The sequence below is a fragment of the Serinus canaria genome, chromosome 4 (assembly GCF_022539315.1).
Source record: "Serinus canaria isolate serCan28SL12 chromosome 4, serCan2020, whole genome shotgun sequence".
In the NCBI taxonomy this organism is placed as follows: Eukaryota; Metazoa; Chordata; class Aves; order Passeriformes; family Fringillidae; genus Serinus; species Serinus canaria.
The window spans coordinates 30,132,201-30,157,154 of NC_066317.1; the positions used below are offsets into that span (position 1 = coordinate 30,132,201).

The 24,954-nt window shown below is 37.1% G+C and overlaps 1 long non-coding RNA gene across 1 annotated transcript in view; it reads left to right on the forward strand.

Moving 5' to 3' along the window:
- Positions 1–24,954, forward strand: part of LOC127059536 (uncharacterized) — a 176,072-nt gene that overhangs the window by 85,644 nt on the left and 65,474 nt on the right. Inside the window, exon 2 of the long non-coding RNA XR_007777464.1 lies at positions 15,267–15,332. This is a non-coding gene — a long non-coding RNA (uncharacterized LOC127059536). The remainder of the gene's footprint in view (positions 1–15,266; positions 15,333–24,954) is intronic.

A 24,954-nucleotide genomic window follows, 5' to 3' on the forward strand; every position in this document is an offset into this window, starting at 1 on the left:
ATTTACATTCTGATTTCAGGGGTTTTTTACTTTAAATGTTAAATATGGAAAAAATTTCAGTTTCCTCAGTTTATTTTTAACCTGTGCATAAGTCTCCAAATACTGAGGTTTCTGAGACTGCCCACTGTTTTTCCTTCCTTGCAAGCCAAATTACCTTTTCTACAATGAAATGTAGATGTTTTTATGTTTAACATCAGGTTAAGGAAAAATCCACTTCCTCAGATCTCTCCTTGCCCAATGAGTTTCTGTCTCCAAGTGGTTTTTGAAAGTCAGCCTCTTCTCATGTTTCCTCAGGTGCTTCCTAACACAACTGTGAAAGCAATGTGGTGGTTTCATTCATAATGCATATCTCAGATACTTTACTCTTTTCCTGTGGACAAAGTTAAGGATAAAAGATGTGGAGTTGGATTCTCTGACAAGGCTTGGTATGACTTATAGACCCATTTCATTTAATCTGCAGGTGTTTGCTTTGGAAGGCAATTAGGCATCTCTATTCTTTTCAAGTTTCCCATACATTGATATCCCCATCTGTCTCCTTGCTTTTTTGGTATTTTTACTGTGTTTCATAACATAAAGGTCAATATTGAAAAGGTAGTGGCTTCTCACATCCCTGTGGATTTGTGATGGTTTATCAAATATAAATTATTAACCTAATAGAGTCTGAGAGCTATACTAAACACTTTTGGTTTTGTATGCAGTTATACTGCTGTTTAATACTTCCTTGTGGGATAGGTGTTTATAGAGTTTATTAGAATTATTTACTATGTTAACCTTTGTTAAATGGCCATAATATTGGTGTATCTTTTCTTGAAAGAACATAACTGTGCCTGTGCCACAGGTCCTTCCACTGTGGCAATTGGCAATACCATAAACATCTGCTGGTCCCATTGCTTAATCAGTGGTAAGTTTGAAAGTCAATATGTTGAAATAGGAATTTTGGCTTCTGGAACAATGCTTCAGTAGGAATTACTCATCCATCATTGTCCACCATATTGCTGCATATCATCACAGTAGTATCTCAGGAATCAGAGTTTATAGCCAGGAAAGATATCATAATGCATTAAATACCTAGAAAAGTGGTGCCTACAAAAGAAATAAATTGTCAGATAGCTGGGTTACAATCATGAGTTCTTCTATTTGTCAGTAATAATGTATAATTTGCAAGTATTACTATCCTCTTATTCAGCACAGGTGTACCATGATAATGAACTTATAGATGTCTTTAGAAGTGTTGCTAAAGTAATCTATTATCTATTGAATTATACAAAGAACATTTGTCCAATTGAAAAGGTTTTATATGAATCAGGAAGTTATCCATAAATATCAGAGCTAATCATTTATCAGAGCAGTGTTAGAAATTACAAAAATTTCAATCAATACTTTATGAAAAAATCAGGTTTTATGTTGCTGATGAGCTGGACACTTTTCTTTCTGTATAGGATGTCATCTATCATGTCATAATATTTTAGGTTTTGTTGTTTAAATAAGAGGAATGAAAAATACCGGTGGCATAGAACACATCAATTTTGGGCAATATCTTTGTACATTAAAAGAGCTTTATATTTTTATTAATAAATCAATAGGATTTTTTTAGTAGGAACTGATTAAATAGGAACAGGGCTGAGATAATGCATATTTATTAATTTACACATGGATTTTCGTTGTTTGTTTGTTTAGAAACAACAATGCTTTAGAATTTGGATATGTCAGCATTGCTTTTTTTATCACTCATTTGCCCTTCTCTGTGCCTTCTTTGGTAGCTGAATATCAGCTTGAAAAGATATGTTTCAAGTGATCTAGTGTTCCTTTTGAGCCCCATATTGATTAAGCCTTCTGAGTTATTTGGAATGTGAATTGTCATGCTGACAGGTTATGAGAATGCTCTCTGGAAAGGAAACATAATGACACTGAACAGACTGATGGCTCTAAATTACACGGAGCATGCAAGGTTTGTTTACAAACCCTCAGTAGGAAGGTGCTGTGGTTTTCCCACTGCAGACTGATATCAAAAGAACCCTGTGATGCTCCTGTTGTGCTGCAGGATATGATTTGATTATGTTATTGGATCATTTAGTGTGCTTGATGAGAACTGAAATACCAGCAACATGCAAATAATGTTGTACTTACAGTGTTTTGTAATTTTTGATTAATTAGCTGCAGGGCAAAACCACTGTGCTTTTGAAAATAGCTCCAGAGGTTTTTAATTTTGCTTAAATAATATCTAAATGATGGTTATGAGATGGCACTGGAAATGGGGAATATACCTTGTTCCCTTTGCACATGCCTTTTCTTTTAATTTTTTTAAAAATATCTTACTTCAGTTGTTCTTTCTAAATAAGTCTTCAAAACATGCCCTGGTGTTAGATTCTTTAATATCCAGTATATTGCACTGCAAGGATCCCAGTGCAGTCAAAAAGGGAGTACTCTCTGTTTTAGACAGCCATGCCTCCATTAGGTTGTTCTCTCAAATTCTCCAGTAAACTTCCCCCAGTATCAATAGGTTTTTCCATTAGGAACATCTTTTTTTCCCCCAAGAGATAATAGTAAGTTCAGTATTACAAGGACACTAGAAATTGAAAATCTGAAATTTTCCAGGGATACTTCATTATAATTTTTTCATTCATTGCACCTAATCTCAGGAAAAATGTGAATTTTCAATAACTCCTCCAGATAGATATTCAATTTACTATTACTTGCATGTGCTTGCATTGAAAGAAGAGCTAAAGATTTGCTTCTACAAAGACTTTTTGTTCATAGTAAGTGATGCAGTAGGAAAGTAGGTTAAAAATATGTTGCTAGGAAACAGAAGAGGATCCTAGCAACTGCTCTGAAAATGAAAATTGTATGCCTGTGAAAGGATGGAGCTTCAACCCACAGCAATCCAGCTAGCTAATATTGTTTTCCTAAAGAAGATTAATTCTGTAGCCTCAGTCTCTGCTATTTTATTAGTGAAATAGTATTTCTTATTTAGAATAATGTTCTTAGAGAAGGAAAATGATTTTTTTGTCCATTGTAATATCTTACAACGTGCTGGTACCATGCACAGTATTCAGCTGGACCAGAATTATAAACATTGAGATCCATATACCTCATTTATATGCAGGGCACACCAGTTAGAAAGATGCTCATTAACCTGTGGCTTTATGCAATCAATACTTTAACAGAGTATTTGTTTTATTGAATTTTGGTTGTTATGTTCAGAGATTTAACACCTCAGGGAGAAGGTATGCAGTTGTGATCCCAAATTACTTTTAGGAAAAGAAATAAGAAGGGATTTTTGAAATATATCTAGCCTTCTCTTCTTTCAGCACTAGTTGCACTTCCTTCCTGGACTTTAATTTTTCCATCTTTTTTTCCCTCTCTCGTCTTCCACAACAGTTCACCTTGTAGCATCTGTACCTTTTCTTTTCTGTTAAACCTTTTCCCCCTTCCTCTTGCATTTCTCACACAGTCATCCTTCCTCCTATTTTTCCAGACTTTACCTTCTCTCTCTTCCCTCTTCCCTGATCCACACAGTTATATTCACTTTCCCTAATGAACCTTTGCCTTGGAAAATAGGACATTAGTTACAGATCTAATGTGACACTGTGATTCATTCCAGCATTGCTAACTACCTTCAAGGCAGAGAGGCTTTTATTGGTGAGAGCAGCCAGCATGGCACAGAAAAGCCTTTTTATCTGCAGTGTGTAAGCTAATGCTGTGCAAGCTCAGGACCACTTGACCTACACCCACCTGACTTTTCCATCTGCATATGTACAGACACTGAGTCACTGGTAGCATCCTGTCCTAAATTTGTGTGTGTGTTCTGCTGCATGTGTGTGTAAGGCTGTCTTGATCTTTGCCTCAATGTCAAGATAAACTCTTATGTAGAAGTACTATGAAACAGGTCAACATGCAGAGCTGGTGTGGGTTCCAGCATGTACTGATCTTCTATATTATACACTTGAGTCAACCTTGGAGCAATAGAAAGAGTTAAGTGTGTAAAAAACCCAGGCAGTTCTTGTGGTATGACATGCTGTACCCTGCAGGTAATGGCCTGTTAAGGAGTAGGAAATGAGGAAGAGATTTAGATATCAAAAAGGACAGAAATAAAGGATGACAGGTGAAGAAAAGACAATCAGATGTGAATTTACTTTCTACAGATACCTTGAGTAAAAAAACAGTAGGCAAATATTGCTGAGGAGTAGCTTTGGAGAAATTGTGATTTATAAAGTTGGAGAAATTGTGATTTATAAAGATTTATAAAGTGGGTAGAAATGACTGGAAGGAAGACAGCAATTCCTGAACTAGGAATCATATCCAAGGCTACTGTAGCATCCTGAGTATCTCTCTTTTAGAAAAACTTGTTTCTCTGCTATGCTAATTTCATGGGTCATTGGAGAAACAGATCCATTTTATACTTGTGTTTGTTTTTTTGTTTTAAAGACTTTCCTCAACACTCATTTCCACTGTGGCAGATCTAAAGCTATGGTATGTGCACTGCAAACATGAGAAATGTACTTGGCTTCAGTGTCTGTTAGATCAATCCATTGCCAACCTTGTGCAGTGTGGAGATTCTGCATGGACTCAATAAAGGCTAACTCTGACTAGAAAAAAATACGTACTGTAGCTGGTAAGATAAAAATGGGCATTGTTCCTTTAAGGGAACCCACTTGTTTTGAAGTGACTAAAAGTGTAGTCCTTGTAAACATAGTGGAAACCTCAATATGTTAAGAAATATCAGAAAATAATTAGCCCTGTGTCAAGGTTCTTGACTAATAAGTAAAAGAATCTCTCAACCTGCTGAATGTGGAGTTTAAGTTTGATGAAATTAGATCTCTGTGGTGTGAGCTGATCTCCCTTTCAAGTCAAATAAAATCCTCATTGCAGGAATTAGTTTGATGATCAAAATATTTTTTTAATGATGATCCAAAGATCCTCAAAATATTTTGCTTTGCATTGCTAAACCACTTGTTTATCCAAAGTTGGTGAAAGTGTTGATTTACAATATATTCAGTCAGAATGAAACAACTCTGTTAAAAATGGAGCTAGCACAGAGTAGACTTCAAGTATATTCTGGTTTTCTTTTGCTTCATTAAAAACAAAGACTGATCACATTAGATTTCTCCTTGTGTATGAAGTCATGTATTTGAGAGCATGGGGAATGCAGTGGAGGACGTGGATAAACTGGGAATTAGAGATGATTTCTCTATTTTCCAGTACGTGTAGCTCCACATCTTGTTATTTCCTGCAGTATTGTCATTTGGCTTATTTCTGTTTGAAAGAAATACCTTGCATTTCATCTATTCAAAAGTATATTTTATAAGGACCTTGACAGAAAATTGGCTGTCATGAATAATTTCTCTGTGAATGTCAGTCACCTAAGTCTCTAAGCATGGCTGAGCACACAACATGTTTAATGAAACTTTAGCAGACCCAAAAATTTGCTTGACGTGAGCAAATGTTTATGATTAAATTAAGGATTGTTTCCAGTCCAAAGCCCAGCAAAAACAGTCCTAATGGCTCCAGCTCACTAAGAAGGATTAAAGAAAATGTGTGCTAAAGCTGACAGTGATGACTGATCAAAACTTCAGTCTTTTAGCCCTAAGGTAACTGGGTCAGATTTCATCAATGTAAGCCTCAAGGTATAAAATAGAAATTGAACTTTCATGGTGATGCAAGCTGGCTATGAAATTAGGAGGCCTTGGCTCACAAAATATGAAAAGTTGGCATACTCAAAGGAAATGATGTTCAAAGCAGTTCACAGTAAGAATGAGGAAAACAGCTTGTGCCACTTTGGAAGAATAAACAGCAGTTCTCTTTTAGCAGTACTCATATTTCACACAATAATAAGTATTAAGAAAAACCACAAAATTAATATCAAAGTAGGAATAAAAATAGTGATCCTTTGAAGTTTCTAAATGTTTAGAAATTGTCTATTATGGAGCTTCTGCATGTAAAAGATAAGAGGTATTTTTGTGAGAAATAAGCATTTAGGAAAAGATCCAAGTAGCTGCATATAATAGTATATTTTCTTCCAGAAAATTTCTCATAAGAAAACTTGCATTTGAAAGCAATTTGACAAAATTGTGAATAAAGACATTTTCCTTTCGATACAGATTTTTATGGTTGCATTTGTTACTGCATGAGAGAAGTTTCTTCTGAGGAGACGAGGGACAATTTATTGTACCTCAAAGGCATAACAATCAATTCTTTACATTAAATCCTAGGTTTTCAACTCAGCAAGAGGATCAGAATTTGAAATACATCAGGAGAAAGGATTACCTGGTGAGAATATCTGAGCTGTGAGAACACAATGTTAGTTCTAATTTTACTTTTCTTTTCAAAATAGAAGCAGGGCATTGTGTCTATAGGGCTCCTCCTGAGATATGGACAGGGATCTCCTAAAGGGCACTGGTTAAAAAATAAGTCCAGTGTCTTACCTCCTGCCCCATGCTCTGAGTGTCAGCCCAAGAGCCCCAGTGCTTGTCAGAAGCATCAGCAGAATCAGCTGTCGTGGTTTGACAAAATACCCATCCCAGCTCATTGTGCTGCAGCTCCTGCTCAGGAACACTGGGATCCCAAGAGCCAAAACAACAATCCTGCAAACAACCAGGTAGAACTCTGAGTGGGACACGTGGAAGGAATAAGGCCTTCTTCAGCAATTTATGTGAAAGTCATGCTTTTCTTTTTGAGGTGCTCTGCTATGTGCTGCTGGAGGCCCTCGAAAGACAGCAAGTACAAAGGGTGCATGATGCACTCTTGAGTAGGTGGGCTGTGACCTTTTGTTTCTTCTGAGCTGTTTCAACATGATGTGAACTGCCAGCTTTTTTCCCCTTCTTCATTTTTGCCTGTTGATCTTTTGAGTAAAAATCCAATTCAAGGCTGTGTAGTTTGTTATGTGTCTCTAAAGTGGAGGAAAAGAATGACAAAGGATGCTAATTTAGAAAGAAACAAGGGAAAAGTGATAATGAGAAACTGCCACCAACACAATGTGAACTAAAATATGCCTTCAAAGCAGTGGTGGGCCAGTGAATTACACTCCCACCTAAGACATCTTGAAAATCAACTTGATACCTGGGGTTGCAGAAGGACAGAAGGAGGGGAATTTGCTGCAGGAGCTGGAGCCTGGGCTTTGCCTGCTGTTGTGCACATGCATGTGCCTTACACCACCCTGAAAGAGATACTTGCCCATATACCCTGTGCTCCTCCACTGCTCCAAAGCTGCCAGCTGCAGCAGGCACGTGTATTTAGCAGCTACTGCATGAATAAGTGAAGCCATGCCTTGTGGCTGGGCATATCTATTTAGCTGGTAAAGGTTGCATGTGGGAAGAAGGTATCAAACTGGAAATATCAGGAAGGACTGTGATGTTAAGGTATATGAGCACCTAAAAGCTGGGCTGGCAGGGGGTTGGAGAGCAGTCCTCCTTGGAAAGAGAAGGCAGCAGGCTGTATTTATCTGACCAAGAATTAATTTAATGCCATGGACTTTTGATTCTGAACCCTAACGGTCTGTGTATACTTCCTATTAAAATGTAATTATTTTTGGCAATAATTATTTATTAAGCTTATTGTCTGCCACTTCTTTTGGAAGTCAGTCTCCTAATAATGTTCCATTTCCTAAAATAAATTTAGGATATTTCCAGGGGTGGAAATGTGGTTATTTCCAGGGACTTCTGACTAGAAAAAACATTGGCATAGAACTGGAAGAACAGATCTCTCAAGCACTTTTTCTCTCTTTCACACACACAGCATATCTTTATATTGAAGGATGTATTTGCATGCAAACACATCCAGACCTGTATAAGAGATTTAGGAGGTAATTTAGGAAATCAGCAAAATGATAAACAAGCATAGCTTTCCTGAACAGAACTTGTACAGAATATGGTAATGTGTGCATGAGAGATATAATTATGGAAAAGGAACAGAGCATGAGCACCATATTTATGGTGATACAAAGAGAAATAAAATAATTAAGAACAGTAAGATTCAACTGAAATGTGTAAAGGCACTGTGGAGGTGTGTTCACACTGTGGAGGTGTGATTTCTGCTGGAAGGAGCACTCTTGCTGAATTAAATTCAGAATACACTGGGAAAAAATACTGGAATTATGAGTAATCCCCTTTGACAGAAGGTAGAGAGAAGTAACAATGTTTCTATTTCTTTTGAGAAACAACAGACAAAATACAGAAAGCACACGTTTTCCTAAAAAAATTCTATACAGTGCTTTGAGTCAAAAATGTGGGAAGATGATGTTACTCATCAACACTTTTATAGTTTTATTTCTAGAGTGCCCTGTTCTACTTTGATATATACATGTTTAAATAAGATAAGGATTGGTTAAGTGTAATGATGATTATCTGATGCTAATTTTAAATGGTTAAAGGTGAAGCTCACCAGTGGAAATTGTTGGTCAATCTGCAGTAACCTAGTGTAATATTGACTATTTTCACATCTTCATGCATTGTTTTTTGTTGAAATCACTTCTTGTACTAATGGGAATGCAAAGTTGCAGTAATAGTTTTCATTTACATTTTATTTGTGAGGTTGCCTGCTCACCCTTCCTCATGGAACACTGAGAAGCTCCAAGAAGAATTTCAGCCTGACTTGAGGGGTGGGATGTTGTCTCCTGTCAGTGAGTAAAGGGAAAGGACAGATAAAATGCTGGTGCTGAATGTCAACCTGGGGTTTAAGCATGGCTATCAGCTATTATTTTTTCTGAGGGGCTTTTGATGTGTTCTATCTGGCTCTTTTTAAATTTTTTTTGCCATTAGCTACCTGGCAAAGGGCTTTTAAAGGGTTCAGCTGAAGTTGAAGCAATAGAACCAATGTACACAGTAGTTAATTGAATTGGCCAAAGTACTTTTGGCTCCAGTTTTAAGGAAAGGCCTTATTAAGATTTTCCAATTTGCTTTCAATGATCTGATAAATTAATAGCAGCACACTATTCCAATATAGAATAAGATATTTTATCAGAAAATTTTAAATTGACCTCTGTAAGTTGATGACTGATATGAAAAAAATCTACTTTCAGTGTGCTGTGATAGCAAAAATACTGTTAAAACAATAATTTATATAATAGATCTTTAAGATTGCATACAGTTTTACTGGACATTTACAAAATTACCAGCATGTACTTTTAAAAAGAGTTATAAGGCTCAGCCTCATTTACACTGGGTTTTAGTGGAACAGTAAACTGCAGCAGAAATTAAAGGAGTATTAAATATGAAAATACCCTATTTGTTATGCTTCCATGCTGTCAGTACCATTATACCACCTTACATTGCTTATTCTTCTTAATATTTTGGTTTCCAAATCAAGGCATTATTGAAGAGTGGCCTTATATTTTAAGAAAATAATTTTTATTAGAAATTCAAGGAGACTATTTAAATGCTCTTTGTAAGTAGGATCAGTTTTAAAATGGAGGAAGGACCCAGACTTCAGTACACACACAGTGTATGTTTGTGCTTTGATGTAGTTTTTCCCAGAACATACTTGTGTATAGTTTTAGGTCATTTGGGCAGAAATTAGAAAATAGGCACCTAAGATTGTTTTTTCCCTCCTAAGAACTCAATTCAGCAAAAGCATTTAGGCTGGACTAGACCTGTAGAACACTGGGTTTCTACCTGTGCATATAGAGTGGTTAATCTTGTCTTAGCCTTCCAGTATAATTTTGGACAGAAACTTTCTGCACTAGCTTTCTCATCTTTGACAAATATCTGAAAAATCTCTATACAATACTCAGTTTTTACAGTAAAATCTTTAGGCTTGTGCTTAACTCTCTGCAAAATGTGGGGGCTTTTTTCCTGATTAAAAGCTAGTACTTGTTGACATTGTTCAGGCCATTCCCAGAAATTTCATATTTGTATGCTTCATATTTATATCCTGAATTTGAATCTACATTATTTCCCTTCCTAAATTTCTTTAAAATTATATGATACTGTATAACATGTGGGGCTCAGAAATCTGAAGCTTGCTAATGAACCTGTAGTACTTTTTAGCCTATTAGACATTACCTTTTATTTCTACTCTGTTAATATGAAATTAGCTATTGCAGGTTAATTGAAAGAGGTAATAAAGTCAGGAGGTAGAAACGTGCCAATCTAAGACTTCAGAATGAAAATAATAAATGTAAAGGCGTATTAACAAAAATATGAAGACTGATAAGGAAACAAAGAATATAATGAGTTCCTTTCTTATTTATTTCATTTAGTAAGTTTAAAATTCTGTTTGTTAATATTTAATTTAAATCTTTGTTCTCATCTGTTTGTGTATTGCTGTGCATGTGTTCCTAGGAATGCCACAGTGCTTTAACAACAGAGGAACTAAATAGCTCACACTAGAATACTGGGCATTATCTAGAGTGACATAGAGCTGGCTTAGAGAAAAAATATTTTGTGATTTATTTAGGGCTATAACTATGACATCTGTTTTCAAACAATCTTCTCATCGATACAAGTTAAATACTGATAGTCTTAGTGAAATATCAATTGCATAATTACTAGGGGATTGTGCAAATTAGGTAGGAAGCTACCACTGAAAGATGTAGTTGGAGTTGGAATATATGAATAAATTTAGAGCTGTTCATAAATAAATGTAGAAAATTTTTTTCCTTGCACTTCATATGTACATCCTTTAATTTTTTTTTTGCTTGGTTGCTTTGGTTGAGAGATTTTAATAACTTTTATAGAATAATTGTGAAGAATAAGATGCTGATGATAATAGGCTAGATGTATATTTGTGTGAGCATGCCCAGAGAAAAATATTCTTATTATCCAACAACTCATGCAAAGTCAAAGGTACTTGAATATGTCATGAGAGAAGGGCTCTGTTCTTCTCTCATGACATATTCAAAACAACAACTGCAAAACAACAGTTTTTTGCAGCAGAGGTCAGAGCTGCAGTAGCTTTAAAAACTGCTAAAGCCTTAGGTATCTTTGTAGTAAAGTTGCTACATGAATTCAGGGAGTTGCCAACTGACTTTGCAAGCCCTACCTAGCCTTAACAGGGCTATTGCACATATTTCAGTGTTCTACTAAAGTATTTCAAAAGTCCAAAATTACATTTACTGCTTTCCTAACTGTCACTTGGCTTTTACATCTCTGCCATATCTGATTACAACCCAAAGATTTCTGAACCTGTCTGCCTAAGCCCCAGATGAAAACTGCTGTTCATTTGTTTCACGATTATTCGGTTTTCAGGTCTTCACCTTTGGCCATACACTTGCCTCTCAATCTGAATTCTCCTCCTGTGATTTCCCTTTCAAAATCAGTATGCTTCCACCAAAAGGCCGTGTTTTGAAGAATTAGAATTTCTTGATGTTTGACCAAAAATTCCAGACAAGTTCTAACCTTTTTCAGAGACCCACCCATTTTCTACTGATTATAGCTTGCCTTAAATCACACTGCAAATATGTGAAGGAGGACATGCCTGCACTGGCACACAGAGGCAGGTCTGAGCTCCCTTTGGTTGTGTTAGCCTGCAAAACCCAGGGAAAGACTGGGCAGAGGTACCTATGCAAGTTCAATTAAATTCCAGCAACCTTAGTGCAGCACTTTCCCACAGCCCAGTGTAGCCAGCTGAGAGCTCACTGTTAGCTCATTGTGTTCACAACACTGTGTAGAACGTGATACTTTCACATGTTCACCATCCTCTGCCTATGGAGTCAGCTCCTGCCGACAAACATACCTTCAAAATGGTCCTTTATTTCCATCCATTCCAAGGAGTCACCAAACCAGTGGAGAATGGTCTTCTATTGATATGTGAATCTGAATGTGGAATGCTGGAAATGAGTGATTGTTTTCATTGCTGAATTTGCTTAAACTAATTCCATGCCCACTCAGCTGGTAGATTAGGAGGGGTTTGCTCCTGTACAGGGAAATACACAAAACCTCTACAGTAAATCCAAAGCATGAGGGGGTCTGAGACTGAATTGTGCAGATACTGGCTACAATGTCCATTTATCATGGCACTTTGGCTGGAGCTCAGATATCAGAAATCTCAGACAAAAGCACAGCACGTTGCTGAGTTAATAACGGAGGCTAGAATTTCTTACATACTGCCTCCAGCACCCCCATAACTATAAATCCAAGTTGGATTAATGAAAAAATAATATAACTTACAAGTGGCATGTAGAGCTGCAGCATGAATGAAGCCCCATTTCCTATGGACTGGTGCCTTGTGGTTGTTTGGCCTTGATGGTTAAGGTATGAAAATCCTGTGGCTTTTCTTGCGACTGAATATTTATAACTGCTGGCATGCAGATTCTTAGGTGTCATGAAAATTGTGATCTCCTTCTGCAGCCTTTTCTTCAGCCACAAACTTACAGGATCCGATCTCAATCCTCAGCTTTATATTTCTACAGAATGTATGGAAACATAATAATCTTTGGGATCAATATCCTTTTGTATCATTTCCACTGAAATCGGACTGAGTTCCAAAGCTATTTAGGAAGCACACATGGGGATATGTATGGAGTGTACTCAGACAATGTTTGACAGCAGAGCAAACTATGGCAGAAACAACACTGTATTTTTCTCAACTGTCATTAGTGAAAAGTTAGAGTATGTTTTTCAAAATTCTGGATGTCTGTAGGGGAAAATTGTTGTCTTAAAAATTTCTGCTTTGACAAGTTTGGACTAAATCTTGATTTGTGCCTTAGGAAACAATGCCAAATGAACTAGCTGTCTTGGAACTTTTCAGGACACAGAAATAGGATGATGGACAATAAAGCAGAAGATTACAGGACTATAGACTTGCGAAATTTAGATTGGTTTTGAAACTTCAATTTGGCATTAACCTACCACCCAATTGCCTGATGTTCATAAGAAATGCTTTGCCTTTCTTGTACAGCAACCTTGTCTCTTCTTTCAAACAATAATTTGGAAGTCAGCTCTTAATATTTTATAACTTTTGTGGTTTTTAAACCTTCCAAAGTAAATCCAGATACCTTGGCTAACTTTTAAATATCAAAGAAGTAACTTTTTTAGGGGAAAGTAATAAATATCTCTGTGTTTATAGCATTGATTTAGTACTGATTAAAACAGAAAACCTAGTTTTTCTCTGAGATATGTCTGTGATGCATATAAATTATGGTTTGAAAAATATAAGTTATCAGAGCCTTTAGCACCAGTAAAATATTATTCTTGGCAGACATCAATTTCAGTGATATTTGAACCTCAGTTTGTGCAAGGTTCTCATAAGAAAATATTGAATTCATCTGTGTAAGGCTGAAAAAATCAGACCAGCAATGACCTGTGCAAAATGTGGAGAAGTCTGGAGAATGATCCCATGGTAATGGCACTGATTACCTGCATCTTACAGCCTCTTCACATCTGCTCGTGTCTAACACAGCTCACCTTCCCTCTGCTTTGGAATGTGACCACACAACAGCCCTTTCTCCCTGCTGATGTTGTCTCGTGATGCTGCTCCTCTGATTTCTGCAGATTTATGGAGAAATCAGCTGAGAGAGAGCTGATTTATGAGGCACTACATATTTGTTTCTCAGAGGAGTTATCTCATTGGGAACCCTCTCTGCATTTGCCAGTTCAATGCACGTTTGTTCACTGGACAGCCAGCAGGCACTTACACGTGTACTGACTTACACAGGCACATGCACAGAGGAGCAGCAGCTTTGCATCTGCATCCTAGAAGCAAAAAGATCATATTTCAAATCTGAGTAGCCTCTGCATTTGTGAATTGAATGGCTGTTTTTACAGCTGAACCTAGTACTGAGATATTTGCAACCCTTTTACCATACTCTTGAGGTATAGAACAGAGGAGTGGGAGTTTCTGAAGGGAGCAAGGGAATATTACTCTGGTTGCCAGCAGCAATAGAAAAAAAAAAAAAAGCTACATTTTTGAGAAGAAAGAAGTATTATTTATGTCTGGGGTTTTTTTTCTTTTGCAGTATGACTTATATCTGTTTTAATTTCTGACATCCTTGCCCTTTTGATTTGATCTCAATGTTCAACTAAGCTCTATTCCAAGACTTACAATCTAATAACTGTTAAAATTCAGGACTGTAAAAGAAACCTGTTAAAACTGATAATCAGAAATTAGTTCTTTCCAGATTAGTATGCTACATGTGTTCTAACTTCCAGCTATGGACAGTATTATCTTTTGGCCTTGATAACAGTAGAGGATCCTGAGGAATATGTGGAAATCAATTTGCTATGCCATAGGGTACTTCTGGAAAGCTGCACAAACCTATGAAGCCTCAGATGCATCCACAAGCTCTATCACTATTTTTTTTTTTCTGTTGAAATTTTCAGATCTTACTGGAATATCTGAAATGAGTGATGCCAGATGAGTGATAATCACAGATAAGGTGCTTTGTTACTCTATATCAAGGTGCAAAAGAACTCTTTGAAGTTCTTAAAGCATGTCCAAATAAAAAAAATCTATAAAATATATCTGAACACTGAAGTTGTATAGTGGTAACTTTTTCTGTTTGCCTTTAGAGTTGTCAAAAATATTATATATTTTCTGTGCTACCTCTAGGTCCAGCTACTCTTATCTAAAAATCCTCTCAATTTGCATTGTCTCTTCTGAGTAATAGGATTTTCAGAAGTATCTCAATTATTTAGATTTTTAAGACCTTTAAATAGTTTTGAAAAAGTTGTCTAAATAAATTCAATTTCTTAGGGGTGTATATGAGAAAGACCTGTAGAAACAAAACAAAAAGGGATGATCAGGGGTTTGGAGCACCTCTGTTATGGAGACAGGCTGAGGGAGTTTGGATTATTCAGTCTGGAGAAGAGAAGGCTCCAGGGTGGCCTTAGAGCATCTTCAAGGACCTAAAGGGGCCTAAGAGAGAGCTGGAAATTGACTTTTTACAGGAGCATGTAGTGAGAGGACCTGGGGGAATGACTTTATGCTAAAATGAAAGAGGGTCCCTGGAAACATTCAAGGTCAGGTTGTCCATGGCTCTGGGCTCTGATCTAGTTGATGATGTCCCTGCTCACTGCAGGGGGGTTGAACTAGATGAGCTTTACAAGGCCCATGACAAACCATTCTATGACTCTGAATAATTTAATTAACCAGCACTTGAAATTTAGTCTGAATAAGCTGTGATATTACATCCCTATGTCAACAATGGCTTCAATGCACTTCTGTTCAGAAAAAAAAAATCTAAGTTGGTACTTTTAATCAATGTTTTCCAAGGGCTTTGGTGAAGCATATAGAAATGCTTTTGAGGATCAATATAAATGTTCATAAGACTAAATTTTACTTTGTTAATTTGAAAACATCGGGATTTTGAATTTATCTTTGTTCTCTTTGTACAGTAATCAGAGTATTTAGAAACATGGGAACTGTGACATCCATGATTAAGGGCTGGAAGAAAACTCAGGGTAAGTATTGTGTGTACTTGCTCTGTTCTTCTGCTCTTTCTGGACCTCCATGTGATCACTGTCAGGAGCAAAATATGAACCAGGCAGATCTTTGGTGTGACTCATGTTCTTCTAAGTACTTTCTGCCTTTTTTCTGTCCCTTGAATTGTATTCCATTACAACAGTGAAGCCTGTAAGCTCAGGGGCTGTGCATGCATGTTTTTTCACTATGCCCAGCATAATGGGGCATTAACCTTTACCACTTCTAGGTTCTGCCCTGGAAAAATAACAATAACATAACTAATAATATAATACTACATTATTTTCTCCCTCTAATGTGAAACTGGAGGGGATTTATTAATCAATTCAGGCAAATAAAAGTGAACTTCCATGAAAGTGATGGGAGTGGAATTAAAGAGTAAGCTCAAACACTAAATCAATGTTCAAGTAAGTATGTTATCTTTTCCAAGTTTACTGAACCTAAAATAAGCTAGGACATTTGGGGTCCACTTTTCCAACACCAATTCCAGCCACAATTCCAACACCTGTATTCATGTTTTTGTTATTTTAGTAATCCCAGATCCTTCAACCAGATCATGACATGCTGGTACCCTCTGCTTAATCGGATTTCCAGCTAATGCGGTGGTTTTTATAACTGTGTAAATAATTTGAAAATAAATATTGCGAAGTTAAATGAAAGTAAACCAAGATATGTGCTTCAGCAATATGACAATTTAGACTGAAGTCTAAAAATATCTCTGTAAGATTATTATGTAATGAAGTAGTCTTCTGGCTTAGAGAAACTCTTGAGGACCTGGATGGCTGTGTCAATAAAATGTTTCTACATACTCACACTTCCCTTATGCCTTACCTGGGGGTTGAAGATCCAGGACTAGGTGCACATTTTCTGTGACTCAGAAAAGCTGTTCTTTCCCTAGACTGTTGCGTGCCAGTGTCGTGTGTGTGTCCTCTTTTCCCCCTGTTAACGTCATCAACTAAATCAAGGTTTCAGAAGCTATGGTCCATTGCAGCTTTTGATAGATCAGTGCATTATTTGAATGATTCAGTATTGCTGGTGTGGGATTAGATGAGTTGTTTTAAGGATCAATGGAAGGGTGCATGCATGACCGTAATGTCTCTCCTAACAGAATATAAATTAATTGCCATTTCTCTTGTTCATCTTGGCTGTTCTTCTAGAATATACTCTATTGTTTTACTGCTGAAGGTCTTTGTCAACCCATGCTCACCTTTTAAAAATAATCCCACTAAAGAAAATAGATGTCAGTTTTCTCTCTCCAGCCTTGCTAATCAAGTGAAATAATTGTTTTTAGTTATGTCTTGCTGATTGTTTTTAGCATTTAAATGACGTATCATCAAGTGTGGTCCATCGAAGGGTGTAAATTTCATTCTTTAGCAAGGACTCTTAGGACATGCCACAGCTGCCAGTAATATTCTTTATATCTGTGATAACTGATGAGTGTAGTTTCTTCTTGAAAGACTTAAAACACAATGCTCATGCCTAACTGTAAAGCATATTCCTAATAAAGTGCTTATCTGGTAAAGAGTAATTTGAATATTTCTTCCAAAATATTATGAAATCATATATGAAATACATGGGCTGTTTTTTCTTTATGGCTGAATGTGTATAAATTAAAAAGTGTACTAATACTTTTAAATATTCTTTGATTTATATTGAGTTGAATTAAAGCAAAATTTGGCATGTATTTTTGCATTAACTTACAGTAATATTCATGCTGCAGAAAAAAAAAAAATCCCAAAGTTTCAGACCTTGAATCTGGCCTTTAAATGTCTTTTCTTGAATTCTCACATCTATTTAATCTTTTACCGTTCTCTAAGGCAGAAGAAAAATTGTTGCAAAATAATTCCATGCAATCCAAGAGACTTCTGCCAGGGAGGGATGCAATGCTAGATCCAATGGTCACCAAGATAAGGGAGCAAATCAGGGACTTCAAGACTGAAGGCAGCCTGGTGGAGTTGGTGGAGTTTTCAGTCCTGAAGTATATGAGTCAGGTAAGGGTTAGAGTCTGAAATTTAGGAAAGTAAACTTCTAGTTGTTTAAGGAGATTCCAGTTGGATCCCCTGAGGGATTGCCTTCAGCAACAGGGGAGTGAAATGGAGCTGGTAGATATTGAAAGGTGTCTTCCACAAAGTGCAAGAACTTGTAATTCCCAGGACCAAGAAGTTGGGCAAGGAAGGCAAGAGACTGGAATGGTTGAGTGGGGACTGCTGGTCAGCCTGAAGGGAAAGAAGCAAATGCACAAGCAGAGGACAGACGGTCTGGGGAGGGCATAGAGTTGACGTATGGTTCTGTACTTGGCAAAGAATAGCAGGAAGGGCTTCTACAGGTGTAAACCAAAAGAAGAATGTCAAAGGAAGTATGCCCTCCTGATAAGTGATACTGGCAAACTGGTAAAAATAGAAAAGGATGAGGTTCTCAACAACTTTTCCAATTGAGTCTTCAATGGCAGCTTGTCTTTCCACACCTTTCAAGTGAATTGATGGCAGGATGGGGGAGCAATCACAGAATCACAAGGTTGGAATACACCTTCAGGATCATCAGGTCCAACCGGCTCCCTAGCCTCAACTAAACCATGGCACTGAGTGCCACATCCAGTCTTTTTTTAAACACATCCAGGGATGGTAATTCCACCACCTCTCCAGACAGACCATTCCAGTACTTTATCACCCTTTGCATGAAAAACTTTTTCCTAATATCTAACCTATATTTCCCTTGACACAACTTGAGACTATGACCTCTCGTTCTGTCAGTTGCTGTCTCTCCCCCTGTAAGAAAATATCCATTTCATGACCACCTGGGAAACCTGAATGTTCATAAGTCTGTGGGATCCAATGAGATGCATTCCAGAGTCCTGAGGAAGCTGGCTGCCATTTTCCTGAGCAAGGTTAGCTGCAGGCAGTGAATAAAAGCTCCCAGAATGACACACCTCTTTGAATCAAAAAGATCCCTCATCACACTAAAAGAAGTGTTATTTTTCGACCTGGCATTCCTGCTATAATTTCACAATCTCTGGACAGGCATTACAGCCTCTGAAGCAAAGCAGTTAAACACAGCAGTTTAAAATCCTGCCTCCTATGATATCTGTGGCAAAAATCCCAATGGACACAAGATTTCACCATGTTTATTCAGGCTCAAATGTATTTCTTGATGTTTATGAGATCCCATTATACAAACAGAAAACTATTAAAGTTCCTTTGACAGCAATTTCCTGTCCACTGGCATAAAAGCAGGTCTGGTTTGGCACAATTATTAGCACCTGGCACAAGCCAGAGTTGCACCCACCAGTTCCAGCACTAGAGAGGCAAAACATGTATAACACAATGATTTTACCACCTCTCTTAGTCCTGTCTTCCATAAGATAGATCTCAGCCGACACAGACAACGGCATGATTTCTTCCAAATGTGTTGTATAGAGAATTCATGCAAATGTGAGGTGTTCTAAGGTTTATTAGCACTCATTTAGGACGACCCTACACTGCTCACAATTGGCAGAACCTCAGGTGAGTCACCTTGGTTAAGCAACAACACATGGCCATCCTAAATGGATCCCCACAAAGTCTCCATTCTGCACTGCACCATGAAGGCCCCTGAGTCATCAGTGAGGCACCTATTAAGAAGTTGACAAGAGTTATTCCCTTCTGGAGAGTAACTCTGGCTCATTCTGGCATACCACAGGAAAAAAAAAAAACACTTGTTTTTTTGTTTCTATGATGTGAAGATGAAGATTTGATTTGCAGATATTTGAGTCTAATCAGCAAACTTAGGATAGGCCAGCTAAACAGACTTTTAAGCATGGGAAAAATAAAAACAACATAAACTTTTTTATACACTAATGCTGTGCTTATTTTTCAGTTAAAAGCTTCAATAAAGACACAAGTCATGGGACAACAATTTTTCAGTTAAAAGCTTCAATAAAGACACAAGTCATGGGACAACAATTTAAATAAAGCAGTTAATTCTAGACTGTGGCATATTGAAGGATGTGGTTGACATATCTAATATGTGAAAGTATGTGACTTGCAAAATGGCTGGCTTTATAATCAGAAGAATAAATTATTATTTAATAATAATAATAATTAATAATAAATTTATATCACTATACAATTATGGAGGGGAAGGCTGCTTCAACAAATCTTTTGCTTTCTGCTGTCCTTCTGAATTCTTTATGCAGCTCTTCTGTTGACATCATGATTGTGACATTCTGCTCTTGGAAACAGAATAGTAGTTTCAGTATATTTGTCTTCTTTCATTAGTGAGTCCCTCTATTACCATCTTACATTTCCTGGTCCACTTTGATGTTCTTCTTTGAGTCATGAGTTTAGAATCTTCCACAGTTGTGTCCCAAACTGTATAGACGCTAATATGTAAAAGAAAGATTGAAATGATTAGACCTGAAACTTGTTTCAGGTGGAAAGGAAAATAAAAGTTTAATTTTTGTTTACTATGGCCATACAATTAATCTGGTGATAAAAGGGAATAAATTGAATGTTGAGAATTGTAGATCTTAGATAGTGAGAACATCCTGTGACAAAAATCTAATCTATTCACCTTAATCTCTGATGTTACTTGTGATTTTCTCTTGTTCTTCTTTCCTACATATGTAGGGCTTCTTTCTCACTTTTTTCATTTACTGTTATTTCTGATTTTCTCACTTTAGCAATGTTCCCTGTAAATTTTCATATGAAAAATCTGGTTCAGACTGGTAAGTTTTGTAACAATGACAGTATTTTACTTTCCATTGCTGTTTCATCCAGAACATTTCGCTTCATAGAAATAAGACACTTTTCAAAAACAGACACTTCTGGGAATGAGAACAGGTGGCAGTATAATGATAAAGTTGCTAGACAGCAGTAAAAAAAACCATTATTATTTAAAAAGTTGTCACTGGACTGTAATAAATAAAGTAATCATGCAAAAATTTACAAAATACATTTATTTTGTTACCTTTTTTAAAGGATACTGTCATTCTGCAAGATTTAGTCACAACTGAATTTACTCCCCCGATGAGAATTTGGAGGGGCTGAATCAGTGAGAGCATTGGAATCTTTGGTGCCAGAGAGTCTAAGCTGGCTTTATTAGGATAACCCATTCCTGATTTCTTCTTGCTTTTTAATGGAGTGACTCTTTTTAGATTTGCTTAGGAATTCCTGTCTCTTATGCCAGACTGTTTGGCAGCTACTTGGATGATTTACTTAGCTGTGAATTTACTATCTTGCTTTTTATCCCAGTTAAAGGATCCACCTGCCTGGCATTCACTTCCCTGTTATTTTCTCTAATGAATCTCAGAAATATGATTGGTATACTGGTTTGTGTGTTATGGTGATTTTTTTTCCTAAAGTCTGCAAATGTTGTGTATTATTTTTAGCTTTGCAATCAAATAGTTTTGTTCAAATAATATGCAGAACCAGTCATACTCTGCCACTGTAACTGTCATAGAGCCTGAGATATCCACAGAGTGACCAAAGAACTCACATAACTTAGCAAAAAGTTACATATCTTGTGAGTTAGTATTCAATCAGATAGGCATAAGCCCACGTTTTAGGAGGAGAGGTAGCATGCTGCAAATGTCATGGCACAGAGCATGTGCCATGCTACAGCATTCTAGAGCAGTGAGAGCTCTGATGATGATCAGGGCATTGATGCATATCCATGCTTAGAGAGAGGAAATATTCTCTGCTCAAGATGTCAGAGATACAAAGTGAGTGTATCACCGTTCAGGAGTGAAGATTCTTAGGGAGATGGATGCAGAAGGGAGCATCCATCTCCCTAAGAATCTTTCCAGAGTCTTGCCTGTGTAGCATTTATCTTAGGGTACAAGATTTTTTATAAAAATATTCCTTTGTGTATGTTTTTGTTATTTTCAAAAAAAAAAAAAAAAAAAAGCATCCCAGATTAAATAAAGTGCCTCAGAATGATATTTGTATCAACCAGTGAGTTGAAAGGATGTAGTCTAGTAGCTAACCTGGAAGTAAGAAGAGATTTCTGCACCCTGGTTGCTTGGCATGTAGCTGTTGATTTTGAAGGAAATGCAAACCTATTACAGAGCTTTGGAGCTATACACTTAGATGAACAGAATTTTTTTTCCCAAAAGTTCAGCAGTGGAGATATTTACTGGAATGAAAGTGATGTTGTTTCAATTACCTTCTGTTTGACTTAGAATGGCTTAGAAAGGTTTGAAGTTATTTCTGTCATGTCTTAAGGCATGTCAGATAAAGTGGGCAGTCTGGGAGCATTATTTCCCAGTCTCTCAGATTGGAATTGCTAGATTTTGTGGAAACAAATGTTACTTTCAGGAGTCACTTAGACCTCTCTTTTCCTTGACATTATTAAGTGTTATGGTTATGAAACTAAAGAACCACTTTCTCATATTTGATGGTGTGGGTGTTTGTCTGTACAAGTCTGTCTCCTGCCATCATCCAATGACTGGTTTTGTTTGGGCAGAGGAGCGACAGAAAGTGTTGGGTGAGCACTAAACCACTGAATTTTTGTGTAAAATAAGAAGAAAAGCCTCTCCTAAATCTGGTTTCATCCCAAGCCTTTTTATGGAGGTCTCATTAATGACTATGCTTTCAGAGAATCCTAGAGACTCCAATGAACAATTACAAAATCTGTTGGCGTGGTTCACACCAGCAACATCAAAATTTGAGAATTTCAAACATTTGCTGACAGGGACCATGCACTATGTTAGACAAGTGCACCAATTTTGGATCACGGGGAACCAAGTAATTTCTTCTCCAGAGTACCTATGCTTCAAGCCTTCTAAGATGGATGCAATTTTTAAGTCAGAGGGGATGGCTTTTTCACTGCTGCCTTCACAGATGCACTGCTGTTAGTTTACTGGTAACTGCTTTAATCATGGTAGGTGGCTGACCTTGGACTATCTCATGTTATTTTCTCCAGTATAACTTCACAAAGCAATAGAATATGGTAATTGGAAAGGAAGGAGAACGTGGCACATGTATTACAGGAACGAACACTTAAAATGCAAGATGCGTTTTAAAAAATACTTACACAGTTTTCAAAATACTTGAACAAATGTTGTTTAAACAGTAACATTTTCACACTTTTTATTAACATCAGGGAGATTTTTCAGCCTATTCATTAGGATTTCTTTTTCTTTAAGTATGTATGTTGGTATTGCAATTAATTTCATATTTTGTCTGCTGTTATTCATGGATAAATATGGTTGTTGGTTGGTATCCAGAACAACCTAATGTGCAACCTAATGGGAATAAAATATGTTCTACAATGAGCACATCTCATATCTAGTCAGATGATGACAGCAATACTTCTATTGTAGTCCAGATTTCCTTTTCTTTTATCTTTTAGCCTTTGTTTCTTTTACTTTTCTGCACTCATGACAAAGTTGAAGCAAGGTTTGTGTCTTCAAAGGAACCTCTTTGGTTTTGAAGTTCAGTCCGCTCAGAAATGGATGACACATTGCTGATTTAAAGGCAGAGTTTCAAAGTTTTTATAATGAAAAGTTTTATTGTCAAAATATAAGGGTTTTTGGTGTGCTCAGAGAATCAAACATCTCCAGGAAAACTGCCCCTATTTCTTTTTCTTTTTTCCCCTTTCTTTCAGCAGTGCTTTTGGAGACACTAAATTATTTCAGTTCTGTCTGGAGGATTTTGTGTTGAAAAGCAGCCTTTACTGAGGACAGTGTCATGTTTGCAGGACTGCATGCCATATTTTTCCAATTTGCACCACAAGAGAAGAAATAAAGTTTATAGCATTTATCAGGCGCTGGGTAGAGTGCCAAATCCCAGACAAGGTTTTTCTGAAGTCTGCACGTGCCAGGAAGGTAATGGATAATGGATTGGTAGTAAAATGTCAATGCCAGGGGAAAATACTGGCCTGCCATGAAAGTTCCCAAAGGAAAAAGGAAAGCTGTAGTCTGAGAAGTCTATTGCCAAAAAGCAGAGAGATCAAGTAAATGAGTGCAGCTGCCAGGCAGGAGCATGAGTGACATTTTTATAGTTGTGAGCCTGTTTTTCTAATCCTGCCCTTCCAAACTGAGTGAAAACACACTAATGTTAATTCCTACCACCAGGCCTGCTGAGGTGCTCTCTCCCAGTGGTACTGTGGTCATGGTTATGGTCATGGTCATGGAATGGGAGCCATCAGCAGTGGCCTGAAGATGAAACTTCCCTCAGCAGAGCCACTCACAGGTTGGATAAAACAAAGGAGTCCTGTGGAATAGACAAAATTTATTTTCCCCTCTTCAATAGTTCTGTCATAGAGAGCCACACTTGTCTTCATGCTCATTGTTTATGTGACACAATTACATTTCAGGTATGTTTACCATACAATAAAGACACTGCTGAGCCTCTGCTGAAGTGGAAGGTTGGAGGTAAGTTGTTGTTCTGTGACTTAAAAGAAATAATGGGTTTATGTCTGATCTGATCATGCCACTCCATTAAAGGATTTTGAAAGGACAGAGACTCTCAAACACTTAATAGGGCAGTAATTCTATATTACTTTTGAATTCTAGTTTGGTTCACTGGGATACAATACTGTATAAGGTGTGAAATTCAGTTATTTTCTTAACAGAAGAGAGCCAGTGTATAACAGCTGGCTTTAAGCAGTACTAAGAGCCATATTTATATGAAATTGAAAAGCTGTGAAAACTGGGAGAAGTATTTTTTGTCAAATAATACTTTTTTCTGAACCTAATTTTGCATATTTCCTAAAATAGCATAAACCCCTATTATTTTGGAAATTAATTAAAATTTAGTATTTATTGCATTCTACACGTGTTGCAAGCACAGGTAGATTTTTGGAGGTCTTTTTTTTTTCTTTTGCTAAGGAGAGAATTAAAATGATTCCTTATTTCACCAGACAGAAAATCAGAGAAGAAAAGGCAAATTCCATGGGTAAGGCCCTATCTAAAATTCAAGACACAAACTGGATTTGCTGTGATACTGAATACTTCCAGTACATTCCTGAAAATATTGCTTGGTGTCTCTTGCAGTTTGGCTCGGCTCAGCAGCACTCCTGTACCTTGCAGGCCATGCTGAGACAAAGCTGCAAGGAAGGCTCTGGAGAGCTCAGCTCTACAGGCACAACACAGACATCCTCCACCGAATCTCACAGGTCTAATGATGTGATAAGGAGAGACCCAGCTTAGGGAACAGATTGCAGAAAAAATGTACCATTATCAGGTAGTGTAGGCTACAGAGCTTCTAAAGCTCATTAATAGCATGCAAACAGGAGCTCAGGGCTCATAAAAATGAGTTTAATCTATAAATGATGGCTTTTGCCTCTATCTTGTTAGGTGTCCCAGCTGCTACTCAAGCTGGTGTTTGCAAAGGCCCCTGGATGCACAAGTGTCTCCAGAATCACAAACCAAATAAAGGAGGTGATTGCATGCTGGTTTTAACAGTGAGGAGTAACAGAGTTGCTAAATTATGATAGGAAATCATATTTTATTAACGTTTAACCAGATAATGCAGTTATTCTTTGCTGTAAGTGAATCTTGCACATGCTAAAGATGCTGAGTTGAACTCTCTTACAATACAATGTGCAGGGGCCATTCTATTTGTATCCAGAGCAGCTGAAGGAGCTCAGCTCCACCAATTTCTCTCCCTGAGAGGCAGAAAG